Source organism: Astatotilapia calliptera, chromosome 19, assembly GCF_964374335.1.
Source record: "Astatotilapia calliptera chromosome 19, fAstCal68.1, whole genome shotgun sequence".
NCBI classification, from domain to species: Eukaryota; Metazoa; Chordata; class Actinopteri; order Cichliformes; family Cichlidae; genus Astatotilapia; species Astatotilapia calliptera.
Window position 1 is genome coordinate 3,028,056 of NC_137440.1, and position 21,365 is coordinate 3,049,420.

Genomic DNA, 21,365 nt, shown 5'->3' on the forward strand with positions numbered 1-21,365 from the left:
CGAGCAAGCTATTCAATTCAATTCAATTCAATTCAATTTTATTTATATAGCGCCAAATCACAACAAAAGTCGCCTCAAGGCGCTTCATAGATACAGAGAAAAACCAAACAATCATATGACCCCCTATGACCCCCTATGAGCAAGCACTTTGGCAACAGTGGGAAGGAAAAACTCCCTTTTAACAGGAAGAAACCTCCGGCAGAACCAGGCTCAGGGAGGGGCGGGGCCATCTGCTGCGACTGGTTGGGGTGAGAGAAGGAAGACAGGATAAAGACATGCTGTGGAAGAGAGACAGAGGTTAATAAGAGATATGATTCAATGCAGAGAGGTCTATTAATACATAGTGAGTGAGAAAGGTGACTGGAAAGGAAAAACTCAATGCATCATGGGAATCCCCCGGCAGCCTACGTCTATTGCAGCATAACTAAGGGAGGATTCAGGGTCACCTGGTCCAGCCCTAACTATATGCTTTAGCAAAAAGGAAAGTTTTAAGATTAATCTTAAAAGTAGAGATAGTGTCTGTCTCCTGAATCCAAACTGGAAGCTGGTTCCACAGAAGAGGGGCCTGAAAACTGAAGGCTCTCCCTCCCATTCTACTTTTAAACACTCTAGGAACAACAAGTAGGCCTGCAGAGCGAGAGCGAAGTGCTCTAATAGGGTGATATGGTACTACAAGGTCATTAAGATAAGATGGGGCCTGATTATTTAAGACCTTGTATGTGAGGAGCAGGATTTTGAATTCAATTCTGGACTTAACAAGAAGCCAATGAAGGGAAGCCAAAACAGGAGAAATATGCTCTCTCTTTCTAGTCCCTGTCAGTACTCTTGCTGCACACTTTTAGGAGTCCTCATTCACTTCCGCAAGGAACCTGTAGTGGTGGCAGCAGACATAGAACAGATGTTCTATTGTTTCAAAGTCTGCTATGATCACCGGGACTTCCTATATTTCCTCTGGTTTGAGGACAATGACCCCACCAAGCGCATCACGGAGTATAGGATGACCGTGCACGTATTCGGCAACAGCCCCTCTCGCGCTGTTGCCATATACGGCTTGAGAAGAGCAGCTCTGCAAGGACAGGAAGAACACAGTGCAGAGGCAAAAGAGTTTGTTCTAAAGAACTTTTACGTGGACGATGGTCTTGCTTCCTTCTCCACCAATGAGAACGCCATCCAAGTCCTGAAGGAAACCAAGGAAATGTTAGCTGATTCCAACATACGGCTACATAAGATAGCTTCCAACCACAACATAGTAGTGGAGGCGTTTCCACCTGAGGAATGTGCTAAAGAGCTGAATGACCTAGAGCTAGGTGTGGATCTGTTGCCTATGCAGAGAAGCTTGGGTCTCAACTGCCACCTTCAAACCGACAGCTTTACCTTTCTTGTCTCCCAGGAAGAGAAGCCCTTTAACCGTAGAGGCATTCTCTCCACAGTTAACAGCATATTTGACCCGTTGGGGTTTGCAACTCCAATAGTAGTTCAGGGCAAGGCTATAGTCAGAGAGCTATGCATGGAGCATTGCGATTGGGACACCCCAATACCTGCTGAAAAAGGGGTAGTCTTGGAGAGACTCACTGAAGGCACTCGAGCAACTTCACATACCAAGGCAGTATCTACCTGTTTCCCCTGCTTTCCGCACAGCACAGGGAGTTATGTGTCTTTTGTGACGCGTCCACCATGGCCATCTCTGGCAGATGCCTACCTCAGGACAGTTGATGATGAAGGACACTGTCTTGTAGGATTCTGCATAGGGAAATCTAAATTCCTATACTGTGCCCTGTCTAGAGCCGTACTATCAGTTGAGCTGGCTGATATCTTGAGGGATGAGCTAGATGTCGAAATCCACAAAGTGAAGTTTTACACCAACTCCAGAGTTGTGCTGGGCTACATCTACAACGCCAACCCAAGGTTTTATGTGTATGTTGCAAACAGAGTAGCACGCATCCGGAAGTCTTCGCAGCCTGAACAGTGGCACTTTCTCAGTTCGGAACACAATCCTGGTACAAGACCAGTTCCAGCTGCACTGTTGAGAGATACAAACTGGTTTTCTGGGCCGATGTTCTTGAAAATGAAAAGGGAGTTACACTTACTCCACCACAGTTCTTTGAGCTTGTAGAACCAGAAAAGAATGCAGATGTGCGTCCACTGATTGCAACCTTTTCTACGAAAGCTTCTGAAAGACTGCTTGGTTCACACAGGTTTGAGAGCTTTTCCAGCTGGAAGACACTTGTATGTGGCATAGCGAAGCTCATCCAGAAAGTCAGATCCTGTGCTAAGACTCTGGAGGGAGATTCGACAAAGGTAGATGAGCATACACAGGCAACAACAGTGCAGGGAGTGCAGAATTATTAGGCAAATGAGTATTTTGTCCACATCATCCTCTTCATGCATGTTGTCTTACTCCAAGCTGTATAGGCTCGAAAGCCTACTACCAATTAAGCATATTAGGTGATGTGCATCTCTGTAATGAGAAGGGGTGTGGTCTAATGACATCAACACCCTATATCAGGTGTGCATAATTATTAGGCAACGTCCTTTCCTTTGGCAAAATGGGTCAAAAGAAGGACTTGACAGGCACAGAAAAGTCAAAAATAGTGAGATATCTTGCAGAGGGATGCAGCAGTCTCAAAATTGCAAAGCTTCTGAAGCGTGATCATCGAATAATCAAGCGTTTCATTCAAAATAGTCAACAGGGTCTCAAGAAGCGTGTGGAAAAACCAAGGCGCAAAATAACTGCCCATGAACTGAGAAAAGTCAAGCGTGCAGCTGCCAAGATGCCACTTGCCACCAGTTTGGCCATATTTCAGAGCTGCAACATCACTGGAGTGCCCAAAAGCACAAGGTGTGCAATACTCAGAGACATGGCCAAGGTAAGAAAGGCTGAAAGACGACCACCACTGAACAAGACACACAAGCTGAAACGTCAAGACTGGGCCAAGAAATATCTCTGTGACTGATTTTTCTAAGGTTTTATGGACTGATGAAATGAGAGTGAGTCTTGATGGGCCAGATGGATGGGCCCGTGGCTGGATTGGTAAAGGGCAGAGAGCTCCAGTCCGCCTCAGACGCCAGCAAGGTGGAGGTGGAGTACTGGTTTGGGCTGGTATCATCAAACATGAGCTTGTGGGGCCTTTTCGGGTTGAGGATGGAGTCAAACTCAACTCCCAGTCCTACTGCCAGTTTCTGGAAGACACCTTCTTCAAGCAGTTCCACTTTTTGTTCACTTTTTCTTGCTGAGCCTGAGAGAGCACATGCCTGTAAGTAGTTGCTATATGTTGTGTAAGCTTTCCCGCGATAGTTATGCGTAGCAGTTTAGAGTTTTGTGTGAGAAATGGCCGCGATGCTAACACGTTAGCCCGTCTATGGGATTTCCGGACTCCCGGATGTTTATTGTGGCCCTGTTAGCTATCTGTCAAGCTAGAAACCACCCTAATGAGGGCAGAATAACGACCTCTAAAATTTAACAAGACCTGTGACGGATGACACTAACTGAGGTTAGCAGATCACTTGGCGGCAAGTAGTGGTGAATGCTGGTCTTAAATGCCGGCAGCTCAGTTGCTCGCAGGTGTGTGGTAATGCAAGTGCAGGGTGACTCCGCCCAGGGGTGGTGACCACGCTCCAGTGGAAAATCCCAGCACTCACCCGGACCATGACAACTAAATATTCCACAGTCATGTGTTAGTAATAGGGCTGCCACAAACGATTATTTTGATAGTCGACTAGTCACCGATTATTTTTGCGATTAGTTGACTAATCAGATCATGCATCCATTGGACCTAAAACGTACAGCTTACTGCACAAGCATGCATCTGCTCTTATATAACTATCATTAGCTTACAGCTTTAAGTGTGTAAGGTCTGTGCTAACTAAAAATAAAGACAAGATGATAGTTTATTAAATTTTAATGAAATTTGCAGATTGTTTCGGTGAAGTTTAATAAACTCCTTGCTATCTAAAATATAACAGGACACCGGAGTATATTCTCCAGCATCTCACACTTCTGATAATCAGTTGTCTGCTTGACGTTTATCCATCTGTGTAAAAACTATAACTTTAATCTCAGCCAAACCGATTTACTCAGGAACAAATAAAATACAAAAAAAAGCCAAACAATAACATTTTTAAGTTATCTAATTGAGTTATATATATTTAACCTGAGTAGCGAAAGACGGCGGTGGGTTTGAAAACGATTTGTTGGGAGTCCGGTGTTCTCACGGGCTCTAGTGAGCCTTGCCCCCGGCTAGCTATCCAGCTAGTGGGTAACAGACGTCTCCGAAAACGTCAGAGCGCTTTTGAAAATATGTGGTGTCTTGATAAACTGAGCAGATATTTGAGGTTTACACAGCTACATTCTCGCCTGAAAATATGTTAAAAGTTTATTTTGTGACCCAGAAAGAATAATAAGAGTAATAATAAAACTAACTAGCTGCCGCCATTGTTGGAAACTGAGCAGGGCCGCGCTATGAATTCTGTGACACAGCTGCTTCTTCTTCTTCAGGGTTTAACAGCAGCTGGCATCCTTGTACATGCAGTGCTGCCATCTTCTGTTTCAGTCCGTTATTACACTCTTAAATCCTACTACTTATTCTTGCGTCTTTTGTGATCTTACAAAGCTTCAAACGACGCGTCGACTATTAAATCAGTCGTCGACAATTTTGATAGTCGACATAATCGTGACTAGTCGACTAATCGTGGCAGCCCTAGGTAGTAATATTATAACAAATTTTATAACATTAATATATATAGTATATAATATTATAACAAACAGATCACAAAGTGGGGGTCTAGTGCACATAAGTCACCAACTTTCTGCAGAATCAATTGCTACAGACTTCCAAACTCCATGTGGCCTTCAGATTAGCTCAAGAACAGTGTGTAGAGAGCCTCAAGCAATGGATTTCCTTGGCAGCAGCTGCATCCATACCATACCTGCATCCGTGGTCTAAAGCATGCCACCACTGTACTCTAGAGCAGCGGTCCCCAACCCCCGGTCGTTTGGTACCGGGCCGCGAGAGTTGAGGCTCAGGTGTGAAATATATAGTTTTCAGGGTTTTTATCGGTTTTCAGAGTTATTTTGTTATCGTTTTTATCGTTTACTTGGTTTTCCTGGGTCTTTTCACGTGTGTTATGAATAAATCTTCTACCGGTACTAGTTTTATTTTGTTGTATTTATCCGCGACACCTTAAAGGCCGGTCCATGAAAATATTGTCGGGCATAAACCGGTCCGTGGCGCAAAAAAAGGTTGGGGACCGCTGCTCTAGAGGAGTGGAGATGTGTTCTCTACAGTCACGATCACACTTCTGTGTCTGGCAATCCAAAGGACGAGTCTAGGTTTGGTCATTGCCAGGAAAATGGTACTTGTCTGACTGCACAGTGCCAAGTGTAGTTTTATTGTTGGGGAGTTATGTGTAGAGTTATTTTTCAGGAGTTAGTTCCAGTGAAAGAAGCTTTTAAAGCTTCAACATACGAAGACATTTTGGACAATTTTATGCTCCAAGCATTGTATAAACAGTTTGTAGTTTGCCTCTTTACCAGTGCACAAAGCAAGGTCCACACTGTAAAATCTAATTAGTTCCCAGAACTCAAAAAAATTGAGGAAACTCGTTGCCTCAAAAAAATTGAGTAAAGCTTAGCTAAAAATGACTAAATTAGAACAACTTATTTATTTTGAGTACTCTGTACAAGCTCATTTGTTCCCAGAACTCAAGAAAATTGGATCAAGTTTACGTAAGATGACCAAGTTAGGGCAACTTACTCATTTTGAGTACACTATACAGCCTTGTTAGTTCGCAGAACTCAAAAAAATTAAGGAAACTCGTTGCCTGAACAAAACTAAGTAAAGCTTACTTAAGATGACTGTTAGGACAACTTATACAGTGCAAGTCTACAGTATTAAGAATAACTTGATACTGACTGTACAATACTAATTGTTTACCTACTGACAAACATTTCAAGTTCAACTAAATGAAAAAACAATTTGTGGTAACCTGAATATGATTAAAAATAATTAACAACACTTTTTGTAACGATGTTAAAATCAGCCCAACTTTTATTTTCAAACACAACAAAGTATAAAAGCCAACATACTGGACACTGTTCTGCTGAACAACAAACAATTATATTGCCATCACTGTTGTAATCTTACAATGAAACAAAGTCTCAGATGTAATTATTCTGAAAATAAGTTTAGGCCTACCACAAGTTTGTTTTGTACTTACATTACTTATATAATCAAAATAAAATATTTGTTGTTCTGTCACAAGTGCAGTCTCTGATTTAAACAACACATTTGTTTTGCATTCCAACACATGAGCTGGAATGTTGTAATATTTTAAGGATGGCTTGTTTCCAGTCCAGGCATTACTGCCTGAATGACTATCATGGATCGAGGTGATCCAAATGTAAGTGCAGAAGAAAGTCTTTAACTTCCCTTAAGTACAGTGTCACTGGATGTGGGTTGGAGATGCAATGAGCTTGAACCTGCAGGCGACCATCTTCACTGACCACACCATCTGTGATGGAGGACTCATCTCTCCTGTTGTCCTGCAAGCAAACAATCGTATTTTTTGGAACATGAACTTAATTGCTTTCTTAAAACATTTTTTCTGCATTTGGTATAAACAGACTCAAATTTAGACAATCTCAGGCTCCCTCCCCACCGGAGAGGTGACATTCAGTGTCCCAATTGTCAGTCTGGATAGCCCTGACCACCACCCAACACACAATAATGTCATGAAAGCATCATTTTAAAAAGGGCTATGCAAACATGGCCAATAACTTTCATTCTAATGATGTGCAAAATGATTTGGGCACAAAACAAATTTTGTTGTTAGAAAACTTGCAGACTTCACTATATACAGTGTAGACCCTCTAAACTAAGTTTGGGGGATGTGATCTTTCAAGAAATGCAGACCAAACTGTTGTTGTTTGTTTACTTACACAGCATGTCTTGTAGAATTAACTGGAGTCACCAGCAACAGCATCGCGCAGTCATATCTCAAGTCTAATAACAGAAGACAGGAAAAGATCAGTAAAGAAACAACTTCCCCAAACCAAAGCACAAATAAAACAATAAGTAAAACAGGCTGATCTAAAGTATGATTAAAGTTCAGCCTGATTATTATAAATGTCGCTGACAGTTGCTAATATATTGGAAAACCAGAATACTTACTGATGTCTTTCTGTCCAACAGCAGGAGTACTGGTCCCGAGCCTCAAAGACAGTAAGAAGCAAGCAGAGGGAGAAAAAACAGAACATTTTTCAGAAACTGATTTGATCCTTAATGGCTGTGCAATCATTGTAACATGGAGTTTGCTTATGTTGTTAAATAAAGGCTAGATTTGACATTAATAGATGCCACAGATGTTCAAAAGCTGCCACAAAGCATGAAAAAAATGGACGTCTCCGAAAACGTCTGAGCATTTTTGCAAATATGTGATGTCTTGATAAATCGAGCAGATATTTGAACTTTACACAGCTACATTCTCGCCTGAAAATATCTTAAAAGTTGATTTTGTGACTCAGAAAAAGTAATAAGTTTTTTAGCCGCGCTCCTCCGCCATTGGCCAATAAGTACGCACAGGCTCCGACAACCGCAGCCGACAAATGCCATCCTCCTTTTCCCCAGACTACCCTTTCTGGGTCACAAAATAACCTTTTAAGATATTTTCAGGTGAGAATGTAGCTGTGTAATGCTCAAATATCTACTTAATTTATCAAAATATCACATATTTGCAAAAGTGCTTCCACGTTTTCGGAGAGCTCTGTTATCCACCAGCGCGATAGCTGACCGGGAGGTTAAGGCTTGATAGAGTCCATGAGCACAGCTAACTCCTGGCTTATTGTTTTCAACCCCCTGCGGTCTTTTGCTACTCAGGTTAAACATGATATATATAATTAGTTAGTTAGTTAGTTAGTTAGTTATGGCTATGGATTGAAAATACCCCCCACACCACACCCCTAATGGCTGCACCTCCCGAAGAATTTTGTCTGGGCTCTTATCTCACTTTTTTATTTCAAACAATCAACAGAAAATTTCACCGACATAGTTTTATGTAAGGTTTTTAAGGGTGTGTTAATTTTTAAGTAACATGAGCCCAGCGGCAACAGCAACGCTAGGCTAACACTAACTAGCTAGCAAGATTATAAACTTGCTGCTAAACTAAGAGAAGCCACAAAATCAGTTTGAATAAGAGTAAACATTTACTTACCAAGTCAGTGTATCAGGTAAAGATTCACAGCAATGACAATAATCTCTTGAGCTGACGCTTCTCCAGGTTTGCTCAACATATTCCATAACAAATGCTGGCACCATGAACATGCGGACTGATCCAAGAGGGAGGAGGACGGTAGTGACGTGGCATTTTCAAAACACATCTTTCATCCTTCCGCACTGAGAAGCAAAACTTCCAGCTTATTTAGTTTTTCTAAGTTAAGACAACTCAAATAAATTGAGTTTATCAGCATTTTGCATAAAAAGTACTTGTAACTTATTTAAATTGAGTTCTAATAACAAATTGATAAAAATTGAGTTCAGCTTATTTAATATTTTTAATTAAACACAATATTACATTTTACAGTGCATAAAGACATGAATAAGTGAGTTTGGTGAGGAAGATTGTGAAAAGTGCGCTTCTGGTCAAAAATTCCAATAAACACACTCCTAAACCTTGTGGAAAGTCTTTCCAGAAGAACTAATCCTGTTGTAGCTGCAAAGGGTGGGCTAACATCAGATTAAACCTACATATTAAATCACATTTTAATGAATTAAAAATAAAATGTCACTCACATTTATATGCGTGGTAAAGCAGATGAGCTAATACTTTTGGCAATGTAGATAATGCTTTGTTAAGCAAAGTTGGCTCTGACTAAAACAAGTTAACAACATAGTCTACAGCCAAAAAGCAATATTATAAAAGTAATACATTAAACTAGGCAATAGTTTTTTGCTTCTATGAAGTTAGAATTTCTTATTGCAACAGACATGTTGCATGCTTCACTGACTGTCCTGTTAAATTCATTTCTCTTTTGACTTCAGCCTTTAGGTTGTTCTTTCTCTGTTGCTCTTCATCCTTTCGTTCCTTTGCAAGTCTCTGTTTCTCTTTCTTTGAGGCCTTCTTTGCCTTTTTCAACATGTTTACTGTGTAGTGACCCCCACAATTCTCCACAGTCATTCTGTCAATTTTCTCTAGAAGCTGCCTAATTTGTTCTGGGTCTTCCACTTCGTTATTGAAGACATGATATCTGCCATAGACACCCTCAATGAGCTCTTGAAGTCATTAATTTTTTGAGATGAAATTTTCAGTAGTTTGTTTCTTTAGTTTGTCTCCATGTGTGAACAGAACTAGCGAGTATTTGGCTGCCTCTTTACCAAAAGTACTTTGAATCATCTTCACAGTGTCTTCCTCTTCTTGTGTGAACCTACCAAGCTTTAGGACCATCAGGAAGGCATGAGGGCCAGAAGCAGACAGAGAAATAGATATTTTAATTTTTTTAACACTTCTTCTTCAGTCACATTATTGTCAAATACCCCAGGAGTGTCAATGATGGTCACCTTTCGACCTTCCACATCTCCCTGAGCTCTCTTGCACTCAGATGTCCAGGACGGTGGGGACAGTTCAGACTAGAGATGGACCGATCCGATATTACGTATCGGTCCGATACTGACCTAAATTACTGGATCGGATATCGGAGAAAAATAAAAAATGTAATACGATCCATTAAATATCACGAAAGCACCTCACAAAACTTGCAACACGCCGTAACTCGCCTCAGAACGTTAGCACGTCGAAGCAGTATGCATCACGTGATAGAGCGGCTGTGGCATGCGGGATCTGTTGGTGGTCTGGATAGCATTTGGAGCTTCGCTAGCAACCCGGCATTTCATCTCCGACAAAGTTATCCCCGAGAGAAGTAAAGCAAGTGTGTAAGTCCATCTCTGAATGTTTGTAAAGCATTCCTGCGTTAAGCTTAACAAGCGACTGCCTCTTCTTGCTGCTACTTCAATCATGAAACTGCTTAATGATCAGCTGATCGGCTTTTCTGTCGTGAGTCCGTCTCTCTTGTTTGGTTTTGGCCCACTTTGCACCAGAAAGAGGAAACCAGCGGATAAACAACAGCAACACGTTTAAGCTTGATCAGCTGTTGTTAGAATTTATTTATTATTACTTTCTACTCGAGGATCTTTTTCTACGTAGCTGACGCTGGTAACTGTGCAGGGGCGGATCTAGCAAAGTTTAGCCAGGGGGGCCGATAGGGCATTAACAGGGAAAAGGGGGCACAAAGACATACTTTTCTTTCTTATTCTCATTTAAAATGTCGAGCTTTTAATAAATAATTATCTGACACCCAAAGTTTTAATTTGATGTAAAAGGAATAGAAGTCAATTACTGTATATAGTGACTATTAAGTCTAATATATATACCCTAGTAAGATATAGTACTTTTTCCTTTGGGAAGATACCATCTGTGCAGTCTGCAATTTTGTTGAAGAAAGATGTTGAATCTATTTAATATTTCTTGAAAAATAATTGATTTCTGTGCATTTTTTTTCACACTGCATCAAATTAAGGTTGATTACGTCGATTAAGCATCATGAGGTGGAGCGTGAGGGGTGGTTCCCTATTTTTTATTTATTTATTTTTGTTGTTGCTGGGAGTTGGAACCCTGTTAGTTAGGTTGCTTAATATTTACGCTAAGTACTCTTTAAAATACCAGAATAGGGAGGATGGTGTAGGTTTAAGTTTATTAGATTGATCAGTATTGCTGAACTATGAAATATTTTGTTTTGCATACAGGTATAACAGAATAGCTTTAGTGTAGTTGTTGTTTTAAACTTGAGTTATGAACTTATACAAAATGCAGCAAGATATAAAAAAAAAAACAGTTTTGTTGATTAAAAAACACTATATCGGATTCATATCGGTATCGGCAGATATCCAAATTTATGATATCGGTATCGGTATCGGACATAAAAAAGTGGTATCGTGCCATCTCTAGTTCAGACTGAAAATCTTTTCTTCCTAAGATGATGTTTCCTGTTGCACTCTTCCCTCCTCCTGTTTTTCCCACCAAAATAATTCGTAGTTCATCACTCTTCTTCTGCTTCCTAGAACCTGCAGACATAAAACATAGGAACATCTTTTTTCTTTTTCAGTTTTTTTTTCTTTTTCTGCCGTCATTGTATAAAATATTGAACTTTAGTGTAGATTGTACAGTGTACAAGTTATTTGCTCACCATCACAGTGTAAGATAAAAGCTGGCCTTTCTAGACTGTCAAGCACCCAATTCTAAGAGACTGAAAAAACTATCTCCATAAACTAATAAAATATGAGTGCATAAATTGGTGCCGACCCTCATTAGCAAATAAGCATTTTTATTTTAACCTCTATCTACCAGGCCACCCACAACAAATCTAGGGTTACGTTACTGACCCTTTTTTAAATCGTATTTTTACCTATTTGGAACACCCAGATGGAAAAAAAGAAACTTTAAATACAAAAACCCTAATGACACAATGTAAGCAACTTAATTTAAAAGGTTTTGTTTTCACCCTACAAGAACATGCTGACTTACAATTTCTTTAAAACATTTGTGTGTGTATAGAATAGAATAGAATAGAATAGAATAGAATAGAATAGCCTTTATTGTCATTGTACAGAGTACAATGAAATTGGAGTGCCACTCCCTTGGTGCAAGATAAATAATAAATATAAATGTAAAATATAAAAAGTACAATAAAATAATCGCAAGTACTCAAACAATAGTAAGTACGATATATACAGGATAACGTGTGTGTTTACAACCCTTCAAAGGTCTGTGTGAGGTTCAAGCCTTGATTTTACTGTTGAAGTCCTTAGAGAGACTGCCAGACAAACATGTCTATACACCTATATACCAGGTTGAGCAGACAGTCACTCTAGGGCAGGGGTCTGAAACTCAAATGAGCTGGGGGCCACTGCTAGCACTGTCATCTCATTGGAGGGCCACTCAAGTGTTCGAGAAGTACAAAAAAACAAAACAAAAAATACACTGACAAATATTTATGAAAATATAGTGGGTTTTTTAAATTTTAAATATTGTATAACACAAAACTGCAAAAGTGAGTGCCAATCTTTTTTCCTTACTAGACCCCTGCTCTAAGGCAATCACCGATAGCCAAAACACAACAACCATATATCAGTATATCCATGTCCAAAAGATGAACACTGAACATTTTTGAATTGGGTTCAGGTCATTTAAATGGTGACACATATTTCAAAATAAATGAGTTTCTTCCATTTCAAACACCAGCATCAAAAGAATTAATTAGAATTAATCAAGAACTTTGAGTTGAATGTGCAAGTCCATTGTTGATCAACAGCAAGGCAAAATCCCCAGAATATTAGAGAGAATAGTATAGAGCAGCGGTCCCCAACCTTTTTTGCGCCACGGACCGATTTGTGCCCGACAATATTTTCACGGACTGGCCTTTAGGGAGTTGCGGATAAATACAAACAAAATAAAACTATTACCGGTCTCGAAAAAAGAAGATTTATTCATAACACACGTGAAAAGACCCAGGAAAACCGAGTTAATGAAAAAAACGATAACAAAATTACGCTAAAAACCGATAAAAACCCTGAAAACCATACATTTCACACCCAAGTCTCAACTCTCGCGGCCCGGTACCAAATGACTCACGGACTTGTACCAGTCCGTGGCCCGGGGGTTGGGGACCGCTGGTATAGAGATTTCACATAGATAGCTACATCTCTCCTAGAGCTCACATGTCCAAGGTTGTGGAATATCGTACCAGCATGACTGGCTGGTTTCATGTTTGTGCTTGAACAAGCTTAGAATCAGAGATGGGCAGTAACGCGTAATCCGATTACTTTTTTCAAGTAACTTGACCAACACTGCTTAGAATGACACTTTTTCAATCCAGTCTGACAAAAAAAATACAAAATATTCCCAGAACAGAATTTATATATTCAATTCAATTCAATTCAATTCAATTTTATTTATATAGCGCCAAATCACAACAAAAGTCGCCTCAAGGCGCTTCATAGATACTGATATTCCATTAGTAAATGCCTGCATTTGTATAGCGCTTTTCTAGTCCATAGGACCCCAAAGCGCTTTACACTACATTCAGTCATCCACCCATTCACACACACATTCACACACTGGCGATAGCAAGCTACATTGTAGCCACAGCTGCCCTGGGGCACACTGACAGAGGCGAGGCTGCCGGACACAGGCGCCACCGGGCCCTCTGACCACCACCAGTAGGCAAACACGGGGTTAGTATCTTGCCCAAGGATATTTGGCATGCAGCCAGGATGCAGCCTGGGATCGAACCACCGACCTTCTGATTAGTGGCTGACCTGCTCTGCCACCTGAGCTACAGCCACCCCATTAGTGATTATAATCATTTACAAATAATAGTGAAGTTATTAACAGTTGAGTATCTCTCACTTGTACATGTTCAAATTATTTCTCTAAGTATTAAAAAGTGATTAGGAAAGTCGTATTCTTTATTTGTGCAAAAATGTTTCTTGAGATGCAGTTGACCAAAACTGCCAAAATTTTCCTGGGGAATAATTTAATCCTCCAAAATCTTCATTGTATGTGGCAGCAATCTGAGACTCTCACTGCTAAAGCACCAACTGTAGCTCCAACAGCTGCTCCAGCAGCAATTCCAACTGCCAAACCTATCGGACCGCCTGCAATTCCAAACACACCTCCAATGGCAGCACCACAGGCTGCTGCAACAGCTATTGCTGGTGCTGAAGTGAAGTCATTTGATTTTTCAGCTCTGGCTCTGGCTTCATAATGATATCTCATCTGCACCTTGCACTTCTCTCTGGTGGCCCTTCCTCCATATTTGGCTCTCAGTTTATCAAGCTCTCTCTGCTTCTGTGCTTCCATCTCCTTCAGGAGTCGCTCTTTCTCCTTTTCTATGGCTGCCTCTGCTTTCATGAACATTGCATTTGTATAGTAACCTCCACCATTAACCACAGTCATCTTGTCAATTTTGTCCAGGAGCTGAGAGATTTGTTTGGGATCTTTGATTTCATTGTTGAAGACATGGTATCTGTTACCACACTTTCGAATGATGGCTATGAGATCAGGACTTTCTGAAATAAAGTTTTCAATGGTTTGCTTCTTTAACTGGTCTCCATGTGTAAATAACACCATTGTGTATTTTGCTCCATCTTCACCAAAGGTGGTCTGGATCATCTGAACAGTATCTTTCTCTTCCTGAGTGAACCTGCCCAGCTGAAGAACCACAAGGAAGGCATGAGGACCAGGGGCAGACAGAGAGATGCACATCTTGATCCTATTCAATACTTCTTCTTGAGTGAAATTCGTGTCAAAAAGGCCTGGAGTATCATTGACAGCTACCTTTCGACCGTCAACATTCCCCTTTGCTTTATGGCATTCAGATGTCAGAGAGGATGGTAACAGTTCTGATTCAAAGGCCTCTCTCCCCAGGATTGTGTTTCCTGCTGCACTCTTCCCCACTCCCGTCTTCCCCACAAGAACAATCCTCCTTTCATCTGAATCCATGGCACCTTTGTACCCTGTTGGACAGAAACACACTGTTCATCATACAGTGCTTTGTTGTTCAGGGTGGCATGCACATGCAAAATGCAAAAAACATATTTTATATGCTGCTTAGAGATGGTGGTAACTCTTAAAGCTGAACCAGTGAGAACCTAATAAGAATCAATAAGAGAACTGATAAGGAAATTCTGACATCCAACAGGTGAAACAGCTCAGAGATTCTCAGTTTCAGTTAATATTGGATTTAAATGCTTATCTCTTGTCTTTGATAATGCCAAAATAAACAAAAAGATTCTAAAGAAATGTTTTGGGGGATTTAAACAGATTTCATGGGAAAAAGGCTTCTCTAGTATTCAATCAGAGTGCTCAAGCCCTGTGTGAAAAGTGATTGCTCCCCTTTCCAGAAATGGCGAAAACATGGAACCATGGTGAAGCTTCCCAGGGGTGTCCAGCTGACCAAGAGTGCAGTGATCACTCATCCAAGAAGTCACAAAAGACCCCAGAACATTTGCCTCAGTTGAAGTCAGTGTTCATGACTCCACCAAAAGAATGTGTCTGGAAGAAAACATCTTGATGATCCCAAAGACCTTTTGGAAAATACTCTGTAAATGAGGGTGTATTGTGATAAACAGCTGAAACACCCAATGAGTTGGGGGTGCACAACTGATGATGTTTCGTATTCGTGACAAATGGTGGTTTACATTAGTCTTCAACTAACTGAAGAATTACATTACTGAAAACACCTAAGGTCAGTTAAAGAAAACTTGCTTCACTGATCCTGTGACAAAGTGGCTGGACTGAATGCCATTTGTCACTTGCATATATTGTTATTTTGTGTTCTGTTATCTTATAGTCAATCATAATGCTTTAATTAGTGATGTGCGATACCACTGATTTCCTTTCCGATCCGACACCAAGTAAAATTCAGGGTGGTATCGACGATACTGATCCGATACTGATACTTTGTACAAAAACGTATTTTATTTATTGCATCTTTTATTGTATCTCAAATTATAGAGTCATAATGATTACAGGACATTCGATTAATTGTTCTTATCACTTAATAATGCAGAATTCATCATATAGAAATAAAAAAACTGAAGTTGTGCGCTATTTGAACACGTTGCCTGCCTGCGGCACTAAAGGACTCCGTGAAAGACGTCTGTCTCGCCCTAGCAGCACCTGTCCTGTCCCTCTCCTCTCCTCCTCTTGAATTTGCCTCAACATATGCTCATCATATTCTGTGATATGATTTACTCTGAGGTGTTTGACAAGGTTAGTGGAGCTGCCACAACACCTTACTTTTTTGCCACATGTATCGCAAACCACGCCTCGGCTTGTTTGTGGATGTAAAATACGTCCGCACATGACTCCATTTATGCGCAGCCATTGTTGTGAGTGTGCATGCCAAGGGGCTGCAACACATTTATACATCCGTATTTCGCACATGACTATGAAAGGCGGAAGAGGAAGTAGTTCCTTCCTATGTAGACAATCCGAATGATATAGTTTCTTTCCATTGTGTTCCCATTAATGGAACTGGCCTGAGGATCAGCTCTGAAAAGTCGGAGCTCATGCACGTCAGCTCCATGGACCCACGACGGGGGATCTACATCGGGACACAGCTGCTAGAAGAAGTGGAGAACCTACCTCGGTAGCGCGATTTCCCATGACGGCAACGCGGAGGTGGATGTCAAGTGCCACACTGGAAAGGCAGCTGCGGTATTTCGGAGGATGAACAAGATCTGGTTCTCCCCGACCATCTCTCTCAAGATCAAACTCCGCGTGCTTAATTCGATCGTGATCCCAACTGCCATTTATGCCAGCGAGACTTGGAAGGTATCGGCCTGCATCAACACCAAGCTCGACGTCTTCCAGCAGCGATGTCTTCGCCGGATTCTGAAGATCCGCTACACCGACCACATCACCAACGAGGAGGTCCTGCGAAGGAGTGGCACAGTCAAACTTCACAACATCGTTGCATGCCAAAGACTCCGACTGGCCGGCCATATCCTCCGCATGGATGATGCATGGATTCCAAAAACAGCGATGTGCTGGCAACCCCTGGGCATTAAAAGACCACGAGGACATCCCCGCAACACCTGGTGAAGGTCCATCAAGACCTAAAGACATCGAACATATCATTGGAAGAAGCTGAAGCCCGCACACAAGATCGAGCCTGGTGGCGTTCGTTTGCCACCCGATATGCCACATAAGGCATGGGAGGATCTAAGTCTAAGTAAGTAAGTCCTGTTAATGATAAACTACAAATTTACCCTAAATTACTAAAATATCAATATTTTAATGTGAGAATCGATTCTACAACATAAATGACTGGTATCGGAGGAATCGATATTTCAGTATCAATCAGCACATCTCTAGCTTTAATGTAGACACTGCACATGTAACCTTGGCTCTACATACTATCCCGGGTCTGTTTGTGGTAGCATTGTCTATATATTGAGGCGATCGTGGCTCAAGAGTTGGCAGTTCGTCTTGTAATCGGAAGGTCGCCAGTTCGAGCTCCTGCTCCGACAGTCTCAGTCATTGTGTCCTTGGGCAAGACACTTCACCTGTTGCCTACTGGTGGTGGTCAGAGGGCCCAGTGGCGCCAGTGTCCGGCAGCCTCGCCTCTGTCAGTGCGCCCCAGGGCAGCTGTGGCTACAATGTAGCTTGCCATCACCAGTGTGTGAATGTGTGTGTGAATGGGTGGATGACTGAATGTAGTGTAAAGCACTTTGGGGTCCTTAGGGACTAAATAAAGCGCTATACAAATACAGGCCATTTACCATTTATTCATTACATCTCTGCAAATGTTCTTAAAGCGAAATGTCACTTCATCATTAGTTGATTTGAATCTTTCATTTGTTTATGTAGTTTGGTTATACTTACCATTGTGTGTTCCTTGGTGCAGGTCCTATATGTGAAACAGGTATATGGGAATGGCCGCCCCAGTACTTCCTGATTTTATAGGATATGATGTCACTGATCATATCAATTGGGTGTAACCAAATGAAGGGCTGTTTCTTTTGTGTAAAATTGTTTATTTCATTTAAAATAACCTCACGAGTCAGATTAAGTGAAGAGATTGACTTTTCACACCGTTTAGTTGGGTAAATGAGTTTGTTAAGTGGAAAAATGATTTTATTCCTGTTTCTTTGTCTAGACTGTGTTATTTAGCCTACCCTATATTCTCGATGGTAGAGGTTAATGAGGTTCAGATGTGAATGGAATTCTGTATAAAGCAGGTGAGATTTTGACTGTCAGGTTCTTATGTTTTGTGAAACATTTGTTGAAAGGCAATGCTAGAAAATAAAGAAGACTTAAAAGTAGGGATGGGTATTGATAAGATTTTCACGATTCCGATTCCATTTTCGATTCTGTTTAACGATTCAATTCTTTATCGATTCTCTTATTGATTCTTTTAAAAAAAAAGGAGAACACTAAGGCCGATTAGCTTAGAACTTTGTTTTATATCTTCCCTTTGAACAAGATAGAAATTTAGGAGTAGCATGGCCTTATAAACCCAACAGTGAGATATTAAGAGATCTAGCCTATGGCTCTTCAATGGGGTTTCACAGGGTCCCCGGGGAAAAAAATTGTAAATGTAAAATAATAAAATAAATATTCTTCTGTAGCAATAACAAAGTATAACATAAATTATTCTGTAACAATTACACAAGAATATCCAGTAATGTCCCTGCCTACAATTAAACACATTCCCTTACCGAAAATTTGAGGGCATCTGCTGTGGCAAATGGGTGCAAGCCTTTTACCACAAACTGAGTCACTGCTCGGTGACATTCGTCTATCCTGGCCTGAAAGTAGACGCTACCGGTAGACTGCAGCGACAACTGCCAGCGAGCGCCAGCCAGACTCTGTCTGTCTCTCTCATCATGGTCACCTAAATGCAGCACACAGTAATGGCAGGTTTTGTAATAAGGCAGATCACACTAACATAATATGCACTGTTAGTTGATTATTTACCTGCTGCATTAACGGGAGAGGACGTACAAACGTTACCGCTGCTGCTGGGTTGAGATTCATGAGTCTGGAGTGGAATTAAAATCACGACATTCATTTAAGGTCATCGCGTGTTTTGTGAGCAAATGCTTTTGCATATTTGTAGTGTTCCATCCATCCATCCATTTTCATCCGCTTTGTCCGGGGCCGGGTCGCGGGGGCAGCAGCCTAAGCAAAGAGGCCCAGACCTCCCTCTCCCCAGCCACCTCCTCCAGCTTATCCGGGGGAATACCAAGGCGTTCCCAGGCCAGCCGAGAGATATAATCTCTCCAGCGTGTCCTGGGTCTGCCCCGGGGCCTCCTCCCGGTGGGACATGCCTGGAACACCTCACCCAGGAGGCGCCCAGGGAGCATCCTTGTCAGATGCCCGAACCACCTCAGCTGGCTCCTTTCGATGTGGAGCAGCAGCTGCTCTACTCTGAGCCCCTCCCGGATGGCCGAACTTCTCACCCTATCTCTAAGGGAGAGGCCAGCCACCCTTCGGAGGAAGCTCATTTCTGCCGCTTGTATCCGCGATCTCGTTCTTTCGGTCACTACCCACAGCTCGTGGCCATAGGTGAGGGTAGGGACGTAGATCGACCGGTAAATTGAGAGCTTCGCTTTTACACTCAGCTCCCTCTTCACCACGACGGACCGGTGCAGCGTCCGCATTACTGCAGCTGCAGCCCCAATCCGTCTGTCGATCTCCGGCTCCCTTCTCCCATCACTCGCGAACAAGACCCCGAGATACTTGAACTCCTCCACTTGGGGCAGGAACTCATCCCCGACCCGGAGTGGGCACTCCACCCTTTTCCGGCTGAGAACCATGGCCTCAGATTTGGAGGTGCTGATCCTCATTCCCGCTGCTTCACACTCGGCTGCGAACCGCTCCAGTGCGAGCTGGAGGCCCTCACCCGATGAAGCCAACAGAACCACATCATCTGCAAAAATCAGAGATGAGATTCTGAGGCCACCAAAGCGAAAGCCCTCCGCCACTTGGCTGCGCCTAGAAATCCTGTCCATAAAAATTATGAACAGAACCGGAGACAAAGGGCAGCCCTGGCGGAACGCTGGACCAGCTCTTTATCCTCTCCAGGATACTTGAGGGTGCATGGGAGTTTGCCCAACCAGTCTACATGTGTTTTGTGGACTTGGAGAAGGCATTCGACCGTGTCCCTCGGGGTGTCCTGTGGGAGGTGTTGCGGGAATATGGGGTGTCTGGCCCATTGCTACGGGCCATTCGATCCCTATACAACCGTTGCAAGAGCTTGGTTCGCATTGCCGGCAATAAGTCGGACTCGTTCCCGGTGGGTGATGGGCTCCGCCAGGGCTGCCCTTTGTCTCCGGTTCTGTATTTGTAGTGTTTCCTCCCTTAAATTAAATATCTACTATGCAAGTATTGCAAGTTGCCCTGTTGTTCTCGTAAAGTATGACCAAACTTTTTAGCGTTTGCCATGTTTCCTGCCAGGTACTGTAAATGACGCTCTGCAACGTAGTGACATCATTCGGGGTGACTGGAATCGATAAGGAAATTGTTTGCAAAAATGGCAAACAATTCCAAGGAATTGAAACAGTGGGAACTGGTTCTCAACAAGAACCGGTTTTCAATACCCATCCCTACTTAAAAGAAACTTGAACAGTCTGCAGATGCTGTTTTGCTATCACTTTCCATGCTGCTTATGTTATGCTACCTCACACCCCCCCCCCCCCCCCCCCAACCCATTCAAGACTTGTGCTAATTATTTTAGGGATTTTAAAATCTGGGGCCCGTTCTTCGTACGTCGCTTACTACATCCAAGATCAAATGACACATCCAAGATCAAATCATCGCGCTAACCGTGAGCTCGCTAATCCGGTTCCCCGAACACACCTGCTGTTGACGATTACTACAGCTGGACGCAGGAATGTGACATCACTGGGCGTCGTAAAAGGGGCTACGCATCGATAGTAGAAACATTGATCGGCAACCCGCTGATTGGTCGGCGAAAATGTCGAAGGGGCGTGCTCGGTATTTTCCGGCAGCAGAGCAAGAACTCTTGAGTGAGGGATTTCAGGAGTTTCAGAGTTTAATTAAAACGCAAGAGAACACTGCAAAGGCTGCAAAAGCAAGGAGAGAGGGCTGGCAGAAAGTTGCTGACAAATCAAACTCGTAGGTAATTTAATAATAATAATAATAATGGATTGGATTTATATAGCGCTTTCCAAGGCACCCAAAGCGCTTTACGATACCACTATTCATTCACTCCCACATTCACACACTGGTGGAGGCAGCTACGGTTGTAGCCAGGCTGCCATATCGCGCCATCGGCCCCTCTGGCCAACACCAGTAGGCGGTAGGGTAGATCTATCATATGACACTATATTGTCCAATATCATATGGCATTATATTATATTATAATATGTTATATTATATCCCCTTTCACATTAGAGCCACAACAGGACCCACAAGAACATGGGAACAAGTAAAAGTGGAATACAGGAGTATTCTACAGAATGGTAATATTTATCTCTTAGATTGCTTTGCGTCTCTTGGCAAGGTAATACTGGCCTGTAATACTCTGTTAGTTTGTTCATAACAGCAACCAAGAAAAGGGCAGAGGAAAAAAAGACAGGTGGTGGTCCTGCACCCCCTCGTCAACAAGTTGGTTAAGTAAATAATACCCTCACGGGAAAATCGATATCTCTCTATGAGCACACTGTCGCGCTGAGCTAAAGGATCCTGTCTATCCCACAATATACGCTGAATTCTGAGGACTCTCCTTATCAATCTTGCACCTTCCGCAATGGGCTGCTCGCGTATACGGACAGGACATGGCT

The 21,365-nt window shown here is 42.2% G+C and overlaps 1 pseudogene; it reads right to left on the reverse strand.

The window, feature by feature from the left end:
- Positions 1-2,187: 2,187 nt before the first annotated feature.
- Positions 2,188-19,611, reverse strand: LOC113012719 (GTPase IMAP family member 8-like; annotated as a pseudogene).
- Positions 19,612-21,365: the final 1,754 nt, after the last annotated feature.